Here is an 11,808-nt window from a genome sequence, read left to right on the forward strand (position 1 = left end):
AACAAGTTCTGTTTCCGGTTCTAACATTCTAGAAACCGCCGGTTTCGATTCTGGTTCCATTAAAGTTAATCAAGTATCTGCTTATACTCATCAATACTCTAAACTGATGAACCCGCTCTTGAAATTAACATTACACGGAGATACCATCCTATCCCATTTGTAAAAGCCGTTGTCCTTAGTGGTAGAATGGTACAACATAACATTATTTAAAAGAAAAATAAAAATAAGTATCTCTTACCTACCATCCACCTGATTGGTTTTTAATATCTCATGTAATTTCTCATCTACCTCAAATTTTACATATTTTCCATCGTTATATAATTATCTCAAATCATTACATTTCACACACACCTAATCACTGTTACTCATCCGATCTCTTTTTTCAATCATACGCTTTAATTTTAACTTCACACTCAAACATCGAAAATCAAACAAATTTAGACAAGATTCAAGCTCCTCATTCAATGCACCTCGGGTACTTGAAGATGCTCGAAAAAATTAAAACTGTTTTGTGCATTAATATGTTCATGAGAAGCTTGAAGCTTGGAATCCAAGTGAAGTTTCATGATTAATTCTACAAAAACTGAGATTTACACCTAATTACATGATTAATAGTTATATGAAATATTTGTCCTAATGCAACACATTTTATCCTTTACGGTTATGATGTATAGTTGTATACAATATGTTGTTTACGATACAAAATTAATTGTGATCCAACAGAATTTATAATATCTGTCTGTTTTAAAATCAAGTTTGATTGTTCTACTATGAAAAATAAAGATATTTTGAAGGTGCAAATGAGAGTCGAAAGTGACAAAAGAAATAAATAAACATGTCAGAAGTGGGATTTGAACCCACGCCCTCTTTCGAAGACCAGAACTTGAGTCTGGCGCCTTAGACCACTCGGCCATCCTGACTGTTGGTGTTCTTTAGTCGATATTTTACACTCTATTGAATATTGAAGGCAAACAAAAAAAACTAATTGTGATACAACTACGGGCATTATTGTATTGTTGTTGCCACCGAGAAACGATGATTCCTTATCTCAAAACAAGAAAGAAAAAAATGGGATAAATATAATCACTAAGGTATTGTTTCTGTTTGATTTAATTCGGTTAATATATAAAATATTTAGTGGTTTAAGTTACAAAATATATCTCCTTAACATTAAACGGTAATTTTAAATTTATTTTTCGAGTTATGTCTTTTCTTTTCTCTAGGTATCACCCCACGTTTCTATTCATTTTATTTTTTAAATACCATTTCAGTTTATTCTTTTTGTGAATATTGTTATTGTTCTTTTTTATGTTAATAATACTTGAATGATGTTAATAATCCGACTTAAGAAAAAAAAAGTTAGGGGCTAAACATGTAAGTTACCCCAAACCATAGAGATGATGTTTTTGAACAGAATATGTACTTCGTTGATGTTTTTTGAACATATATATTAATTTGATGGTGTTTTTTAAGTATGTAATACTTGAATGATGTTTTTTGAACAAATTTGAAACTTCAATGGTGTCCTAAATCATTATCCTTTTTCAGTAACCATATTTTCAAGCGTTTTTGTGTTTGACGACAATGAAAAGAAAAAAGAGAAAAACAATATTATTTTTTTTGGATTTTATATAATATATGAAATTGTATGTGTAAATATTAAAAGTCATAATTAAAGGGAATAAAAATCATGATTTTTGGGGGCTTGACAATCAAACTTTTTTTAATTTATTTTATTTAGAATTTTTATTTATAATAATTATTAAAGTGATTATCATTTCTTAAGTTTACATTAGTCCTATATAGAAGGTACACAGTCCAGAAAAGAAATGCATCCTATATATTCAACATTTTATACATATAGAAATCATTAGAAATTTAGTCACTTTAATTTTACAAGACTTGATATTTATTTAATAAAAAATATAAAATATAAAATATAAAATATAAAAAAAACTTGGCCAAAATTGGTTGTATATCGCCAAACGACCACCCTTTGAAAATGTATGACAAAATAGTCGGAACTTTCACAAAATGAATTTTACCAAAATAACTTCACCTGTTAGAATTTCGCAAAAACATATTACATATACACATTTTGTATACTTTTCTTTCAAGATTTTCTGTATTAAACATCACTAAGTTATAACCCGTGAAAACCACGGTTGTTATTTTTGTAATCATTATATAGACAATAAAATAAAATAAAATATCAACAAAAAAATAGTGTAACTTTGATTGTAAAAAAAACATGAAATAATGTGAAGTTACATAAATTACAGCAATTTACTTTCAAAGTACATTGCTATTAGTTGTAAATTTGTTTTAGTTAAAAAAAAAAGACAACAATATAATTGACATTGATGTTATTAGCCAAAATTAGTATAATTTTAATGAAAAAAATAAAAAGGATAAAATGGTCATTTACGTTCAATGTGTATACAAAAAAAAAGTAGTATCATGGGCAAAACAGAAATTGGATTGTGTTTTCATAAGCAAAACAAAAAGTAGCCTTGTAGTTTCATAGACAAACTGAAAATAACATTGTACTTTCTAAGGTTAAGAAGTTATTTGTAAACTGAAACTACAATTACAAAATTGCACTTAAAATGTACAATGCTTAAATAAGAATAATGTGAAACTAAGACATTGGTACTTGACGGTGTCCAATCCTTTGTTTAAAATTCAAAAAATGAGAATAGTATGGAATTTAAAGTTCAAAAAATGAGAATAATATGGAAAATCAAATTTTCATATTATTTCCTTATTTGACGGTGTCCGACCTATGTTTGTTTCCCTGATAAGATTGAGTCATTTTTTGTATTGTGAGCTTCTTTTTTTCCTTAATTATAAATAAATTTATAGACAAGAAAGTGTAAAATCGTAAATTAAATAAAGTAAGATTCTTATTTTTAAACCTCTTGAACAAATTAAAAAACCTAGATGTGTACCTCTATTTGATTGGTGTTGTTTAGGCCAAAGTTGTGTATTTAACAATCAAGATAAACCCCTTGGAGAAAATCAAAATGTGGAATGGTAATTTGCATATTAATCCATAAACTAATAACACTATATCATCAAAGTCGTAAAAGTGCTATGAGGACTTTTAATAAACAGGTTAAGTATATATAAAGAGAAAAAAAAAACATAAACAACTGTAGGGACTAAATCTGGATTTCAATCAATTTTAGTAAATAGCCAAAGAATTGTATAAACAACTGTAGGGACTAAATCTGGATTTCAATCAATTTTAGTAAATAGCCAAAGAATTGTATATACATACACAAAAGGCTAAATTAAATAGCCAAAGAATTGTAAATAGAAATCGGCTTGAGTAATAAGAAACATGATTGCGCGAGACCCAAAAAAAAATTATAGTTGTTCTTTTAACCACGTTACTATCATATAACAACTTAATACAAAAATACGTTTCTACAAACATATATATTATATACCGTTTTTTTACAGGCTAATGTCAGTAGTTCATCTTCCCTTGTATAGTATGTTAATCAACATTATGTGTTAAAAAGCTAATATTCAGCAGAAAATAATTTCAAGTTTGAGTGCTTACAACTAATAATAACTTATGGATTTCTCCACTATTGTATGTTAATAGGTCAAAATCAATCTACTCCTAACTAAAAGAAAATCGAACAATTAAGTGAGTAGTGATGGTATCATGGGATAAAATAGAAGCGTAACAATCGATGCTTTTGTAGCTTAACCAGCCTTAATTAGATAATTTATTCGTCAGCAACTACCAAGCTGGAATTAACTTAATCTTATTTTTCATTCTAAAAAACATCAAGTTCCCAACTTTACTATAAAATTAACCATCGCGCTACAATCTCCAAGTTATACATATGCGCCATTGTTTCTTAGATCTAAAAAACAACTTCTTAACCCAAAAAGATGAAACAAATCACCAGCTAACCATTATGACTGCAAATATAAATCTATTTCAATATATCATATTCAAACTTCTATACGATGTTACTCCAACATATATAAATTGAAATATTTCAGCAACTCATTGTTTAAGAATAATAGGCAAATAAGCTGGTTAATCAAATAGAAAACCTTCTAAAATTAAAATCAATGCAATCATCATGTACTTATTGTTTGTGACATTTTTTCTAACACATGGTGGCTACTATTCGTTTTACAATGTGTGACAACAAATCCTTGAACAACACCATGACATGATCACATAATAAGAGACTTTAAAAGATGGTTAATTTACTATAAAATTATATAGATGCTTATGGATACAAATTTATTAAATTTAGAAGTTACAAAAAGGGAAAAAAGAGTTACCTTTACATGTATTGTTGTTGAAGCAGCCATGATAGCTACCAGTTGTGATCTTCCAGTAGAAACATGCACAAAATTTTGAGATGGAGTTCAAACTCTTTAATCATTCAACATATGCTTATGTCTTCACTGTATTTATCGACAAAAGATAATCACCAAGTTACTTTCTCTACATGAAATTTCGATGCTAGTTACTTGCATTAAAACTTGATAGATAAAAGAATAATACAAAGTCATGGATTTTTTAGAAATTTATGAAGGAGCAAAGCAAGTAACACAAACACGCACGCAATATTCCGTGTAAAATTTTTTGATATAGAAAACAACTTCTCATGGGCATTTTATCAAACGCATAGAGTGTAAAATCAAATTCAAGTTTTCCTATCACCAAATCATGTACAAATGGTTTTTGAATATCATTGGATTATCACAATCAAATACCATACATTCAGTATTGATAATCAAATGTTGAAAACAAAATATATAATATAATAATAACATATTAAAGAAGAAACTTGGATGAACAACGTATTGAAAAAGAAGAGCAAGGTTAGATGTAAAGAAATACTGAAATCGTGACAATTGGAGTCATAATCGTTACCACAGTAATACATCAGAAAATGATGACTTGAATCTTAAAGTTGAAACCTATAAATAAAATCGACATACCATTAGGTTTTGAGTTGATGTCAACATTCTCTGTCTTTTGATTTATGGATTTGTTGTTGTAGTAAAACCTAAAACAGGAACAAAGTCAATTTGAAGCGAATGTATACATTTTGCTCTCTTTGTTTTACAATTTATTGTATCAATCTTCATCAGCGAAAAAAAAATGAAGGAAAAGATATTGTGTAAGGAATTGACTGATAGGGAAGATATGAAAAAGATGAAGTTAAGATCGATGATTCCTAATTAATCGATTGGATTGATATATTGTCTTATTAAGTTTCTCATATAGTTCCTAACTTATAGAGGAAATTGAACACTTTTTTCTTTCAAAAATCGTCCTCTGTTGATATTATGAATGAAAAGTTAACAGGTATCAATGGATGTAACCAATAATCAAAATCTGTAGAGAAAATATGAAAGTGTTTTCAAAGTTTCAATTTTAATGTCAGATTCATTTCAAAGAAACAATAAGGATGAAGCAAGGTTCGTAGATGGTAACTTAGGGTTATTGACCATGAAGCATACCTGAATCGAGGTTACGGTGAATGTGAAGGGAAGGGAAGGGCCAGCCACGGAAACTGGTTTGCCTTGAATGTTGCAGCAATCGAGATGGAGATGGAGAAAACGTAGGTTCTAAGCGATTTTGAAATTAAATTGTAGAGCGATACAAATGGTCGAAATTTGGGGCAAGATTTGATTGAAGATTTTGAAGATTAATTCCACATTTTTTGGATTGATTGAAACATCCGATTGAGGAGGAATATACATGAGCGGGAAAAAAAAGTAAGAAAGTCTCAGAAAATGCCACGTGTCATATGAATGGTTTATAAAAATGACATGTGGCACCTTAAAGAGGTTTTTATTAGGAAGATTCATAACTCATAAGGCAATTTTGCAAAGATGGAATATTATTTTGTTATAAAGCGTAGTCATTTGATGATATGAGTCGACGATTTTGGTTATTTTAGCGACTCCGTTACAATTTCCAACTGCTTAGTCCAAAAGTTAAAAGTCTTGGAAGCCCTTTTTTCTACTTAATAAACTTACTAGGTAGATGTTTTTTACAAGTTGGCCAAACAGTTTTTTTCTCTTTTTCATTTTTCTCAAATATTTTCATTTATCCATTGGCAAAATAAGTAAAATTCATTACAATTTGATCATTTTTATGGTTTAACCACCACACTTGATCTTTAACCTACTATAACATGTTAACCTAGTCACAATAGAAACTTTTGTCAATACAAAAAAAAAAAATAACCATAATTAAATGGGTTTAATGTAATTTGTCATATCAGGTAATGAGAAGAAGAATACCAGTTGTTTGAACATAAATGATCGAGTATAGGTATACAAATAAAGTAGTGTAAAAGATTAAAATATTATACAACTCATTTTGCTCTAATATGATAATTAGTGAGAGAGTTTAGTGTGATGAGGATCCAATTGCATTAATGAAATAGTATTGAGAAAACACATGACTATTTCTTACATTTCTTCTAAAACAACAACAGAGAACCATACCATGGGTAAGATTTTAATTATCTGCTTCCTTTCCTCTTCAAAGTTTGCTTTCAATATTCTATCAGCTTCATCAATCACAATGAAAGCACTTCAATTTCCAAAATTTGATTAAAGATAAGGGCAAAGAAGTTCTTCTTATTCTTGTTCCTCTTTCGTTTCTTTTTGCTATTAGAACCCTTGCCATTTTCGATTTTGGAAGGGTTTTTCTCAAGAACCACCATAGCAGGCAACCACACTTTCACTGTTTAATCTCTGCAAATTTATGTTGGTAACTCTGTCAGGGGGCGGAACACGAACACTAAAAATAGGGGGGCCAGAAATAAAACTTCAAATAAAAGACATATACGAAGTTTAATTCGATTTAAGTTATTATATATTCAATATGTAGAGAAAGACAATTAATTTTAAATGTTCTTATGTCGTTTATCTAAGATTCTAACCAATGAGGAGCTAACATAAATACTCTTCGGAAGGGTGATTTTTTTCTACGGTCGACAAGTAAGTTTATTTATAATTTTGAAAAACACTTATCTATGTTATTAATTAATGATTACATAACTCAAATACACAATAAAAATTCCAAACTTTATTTTTCACAAACGAAATACTCTTTAATAACAAATTTATTAACTTAAAACAAATTAAAAAAAAACAATAAATAACATAATTGAATTACTTACCAGAAACTCTTTAAAGTAAAACAAATAACTTACGTATATGATTTACATATATAATAAGATTCAAATAACTTTTTGAATATATGATGATCAAAATTAATCAAAAAAATAACTCCATTAGATATATTATCAAAGTGTTTCTAATTTTTAACAGTTTATAGTTTATTGAGTAAAGTAACCTAAACCCAACAACCCATTAAAATCCCAAGTAACCAAAGCTCAAAAACCCATTAAAATCCCCCAGTATAATTATAAACCTTTATAGAATACTTAATCTCACTTTCTTTTTGGATATAGCAGCAGCCATTGAAGAACTAAACAATTCCGCACAAGCATGTATCATCCTTGATTTATAGAAACATAATAAATTATCTCCTATCTTCTTTTTGTAAACAATCACAAATCAATGGTTTATAATTGATGTGCGACTTGGGTTGTGGGGGCAACGTACAAATAACAAATTGTTGGATTCATCGGAAAAATTTCTTGTTTCTTCTTTATGCTACTCTATTACAAGACAAATCTCCTCATCTGTATCATTGTTAACGCCTCGTCTATTTCTGTATTTTTTTTTCTAAATTCATAAGTTCGATAACTTGTAATAGAACTTATCCATATATACTTAGAAGGCCAAAAAAAGGGGGGACATGGCCTCCTCTGGCCCCTTAAAGCATCCGCCCCTGAATTTTGGGATGTTGCCGCTGTTTCAGCCTGTTGTTTTGGAGGCAATGTAAATAAGGTGAGAGCGTGAGGGTTTGCTAACGGTAGCTTGGCGATGAGAAATATTAATAATTTTTTATAGAGTACAGAACTGGTCCTTATGGTTTGTTCCAATTCTCAAGTTTGGTCCGGCCTACGAAAAGTGGATAGGACCCATCATTTGTCGTTTAAAAAAGTTGCATTGGCCATCCAAAACATTACTTACTCCTTCAAAAACCAACACGTGGGCATTTTTGTAAATTCCTTTTTATATCTTTGCAGAAATTGATCTCATAGACTTTTATATTTAGTTTCTTCCTTAATATAGCTTTCGAACTTAACCACGCGGACACACGAATACACACTAGGTATTGTCGAGGTTGAAATAGGTGTTGCCGGTGCAAGAAAAATAGATAAAAAAACAAAAAATAATTCCACTACAAACAGACAAGGTATGTGTTGTCGGTGCCATTATTGGCACCTATACAAAACTGTCACTAACCAAAACCCTTCCTAAAATTGACTCTTGAAAACCAAATAATTGTGATATGTGATTTGTGGTCGTCTTGCGCTTGTACGCACATCATGGATTTATCTCAATCCAGGTAGGTATTTTTGGCTCACGATGTCTATTTTTCAGTTGTTTTGACCCACTGATGTGTGTTAGGGTTGTCATTATGATCCCAAGATTATTGATGGCAAGAAACAACTTTGAAGCAACATTAGCAGCTACAATGATTTATAATGCCCTGTTTTTCTTGTCTTAGGTTTTTTTTTTTGGAATCGTTTTATTCAAAATGGATCATTGCAGCGGTGATGTAGAATTAAGTAGGTACAACTTGTAAGATGTGTTGGTTCCTATGGTTGTAGTAATGGTACTAAAATGGTGTTGGTTTGTTGGCATTAAGCATTGTTTTTTACTATAATGTTTAAGCGTTAAATCATGGTTTCAATATAATATTTTGTTTGGCACAAACGGTGGACAATGTATTGGTTGTTTTGTTGTGGAAATGGTAAGCGGATCTGCTGGGTTATCTTCTGATGATATCCTCTTCACTACGAGTTGTCCTTCTTCTAAAAGATGTCTAATGAAGTGATATTTTCTGTCGATATGTCGAGATCTACCATGATCCCTCGGTTCCTTGGTCAAGGCAACCGCACCTTCGTTATCACAGAAAATCTCCATGGGCTCCTTTATGGCCGGCACAACTCCAAGATCACCGATGAAGTTCTTCAGCCATATTGCCTCCTTCGACGCTTCGCTCGCTGCGATGTACTCTGATTCGCACGTTGAATCAGCTACGGTTTCTTGCTTGGAACTTTTCCATGTCACTGCTCCTCCATTTAGGGTAAAGAGCCAGCCCGACTGCGAACGGTAGTTGTCCCTGTCGGTCTGAAAGCTGGCGTCACTATACCCTCGCACCTTCAAGTCATCACTCCCTCCAAGGACTAAGAACCATTCCTTCGTCCTCCGAAGGTACTTAAGGATGTTCTTCACCGCAATCCAATGTGCTTTGCCAGGGTTCCCTTGATATCTGCTAACCATGCTCAAAGCGAAGGCTACATCAGGGCGAGTACAAGTCATAGCGTACATGATTGAGCCAACTACGGAAGCGTATGGTACTCAGCTCATTTCTGCTATCTCAGCTTCGGTACTCGGACTTTGAGTCTTACTCAACTTGGCATTTCCTTGTATCGGTAGTTCTCCCTTCTTTGAGTTTTCCATACTAAAACGTTTTAGTACCTTCTCCAAGTAAGTATTCTGACTAAGTCCAATTAGTTTCTTACTTCTTTCTCTTACTATCCTTATTCCCAAAATGTAAGAAGCCTCTCCGAGGTCCTTCATAGCGAAGCACTTCCCGAGCCAGGACTTAACCTCCTGCAGAGTCGGGATGTCGTTTCCTGTGAGTAATATGTCATCGACATATAGAACGAGGAAGCTTACTATACTCCCACTGGCTTTGACATATACACAAGATTCGTCTTCGCTTCGTACAAATCCAAACTCTTTGACTTTCTCATCGAAGCAAAGATTCCATCTGCGAGACGCTTGCTTAAGTCCATAAATGGACTTCTCAAGCTTACACACTCTATTCGGATGCTTCGGATCCACAAACCCCTCTGGCTGAGCCATGTAAACATCCTCAGCCAACTTTCCGTTAAGGAAAGCGGTCTTGACATCCATTTGCCAAATCTCATAATCATGAAATGCGGCAATTGCTAGCATCACTCTAATAGATCATAGTCAACTCCGGGAGTTTGAGTAAAGCCCTTCGCAACCAATCGCGCTTTATATGTGTGTACGTTCCCATCCACGTCGGTCTTCTTCTTGAAGATCCACTTGCACCCTACGGTCTTACGTTCGGGCACGTAATCAACCAAATTCCAAACTTGGTTATCGTACATGGATTTGATCTCACTATCCATCGCCTCTTTCCATTTTGCAGACTCCGGGCCTGCCATGGCTTCCTTATAGCTATTAGGTTCATCAAGATTTACTAGTGTACCATCACTAATATACGTATCCCCTTCGGTAGTAATATGAAAACCATAAAACTGGGGATGAACTCTAACTCTATCGGAACGTCTAAGAGGTAAGGATTCGTCAATCGGTTCAATCGGAGTTTCCTCCTCGGGTTGAATGCCAGCGGTAGAGGTTCCTTCATCTATCGACTCTTGAATCTCTTCAAGTTCGATTTGCCTCCCACTGTCTCCTTGACTTATGAGTTCTCGCTCTCGGAAAACTCCTCTCCTCGCAACAAAGATAACATTATCTTTCGGTCTATAGAAGAGATATCCAAAGCAAGTTTGCGGGTAGCCGATGAAAATACATCGCTCACTTCGAGGTTCAAGCTTGTCGTGAGTATCTCGTCTTACGAAAGCCTCACAACCCCAAACCTTGATATGTGCCAACGAGGGAGCTTTCCCCGTCCACATCTCGTGAGGTGTTTTGGCAACCTTCTTAGTAGGGACTCGGTTAAGGATATGGGCGGCAGTCTCTAAGGCATACCCCCAAAAGAAGATAGGTAGTGAAGCACGACTCATCATAGAACGAACCATATCCAATAAGGTTCGATTACGCCTTTCTACCACACCATTCAACTGCGGTGTCCTAGGAGGCGTCAATTGCGAAACTATTCCACACTCCTTGAGATAATCATGGAATTCAAGACTTAGGTACTCTCCTCCTCGATCGGATCGAAGCATCTTGATTTTCCTGCCCAATTGATTCTCCACTTCATTCTTGAACTCTTTGAACTTTTCAAAGGTTTCTGACTTTTGCTTGATTAAATAGATATACCCATATCTACTATAATCATCGGTAAAAGTCACATAGAAGCGGTTCCCATCCTTCGTGGTTGATCTAAAAGGTCCACATACATCGGTATGTATTAGGTCTAATAGTCCCTCACCCCTTTCACAAGTACTTGTGAAGGGCGACTTAGTCATCTTTCCAAGTAAACCAGACTCGCATGTGTCATCTTCCCTAAGGTCGAATGACTCCAACACTCCATCCTTTTGGAGTTGGGCTATGCGTTTCTTATTGACATGTCCAAGACGACAATGCCACAAGGATGCTTTATCCATCTAGTGGAAGAATCAATATTCAAAACATCATTTCCTAAGTTATCAACAATCATAACAGTTTCATATATTCCATTACATGGTATAGCTTCAAAGTAAAAGACACCATTTAGATAAGCCAAAATAGAACCATTCTCATTATTAAAAGAAAATCTAAATCCTTGTCTATATAAACCATGAAATGAAATGATGTTTCTAGCCATTTCTGGCGAATAGCAACAATTGTTCAAATCTAAAACTAAACTATTCTTAAGCACTAAAGAATACACTCCAATCTTGGTCACAGGCGACGATCTTCTGTTCCCCATGATTAGATTGATCCTTCCTTGCTCCACATCCCTAC

At 33.1% G+C, this 11,808-nt stretch overlaps 1 non-coding gene across 1 annotated transcript; it reads right to left on the bottom strand.

The window, feature by feature from the left end:
• Nucleotides 1-836: 836 nt before the first annotated feature.
• On the bottom strand, nt 837-920 carry TRNAL-CAA (transfer RNA leucine (anticodon CAA)). The gene has a single exon. It is a non-coding gene; the product is annotated as a tRNA-Leu (tRNA).
• Nucleotides 921-11,808: the final 10,888 nt, after the last annotated feature.

The sequence above is a fragment of the Lactuca saligna genome, chromosome 4 (genome assembly GCF_052625555.1).
Source record: "Lactuca saligna cultivar CGN05327 chromosome 4, ASM5262555v1, whole genome shotgun sequence".
Taxonomy (NCBI): Eukaryota; Viridiplantae; Streptophyta; class Magnoliopsida; order Asterales; family Asteraceae; genus Lactuca; species Lactuca saligna.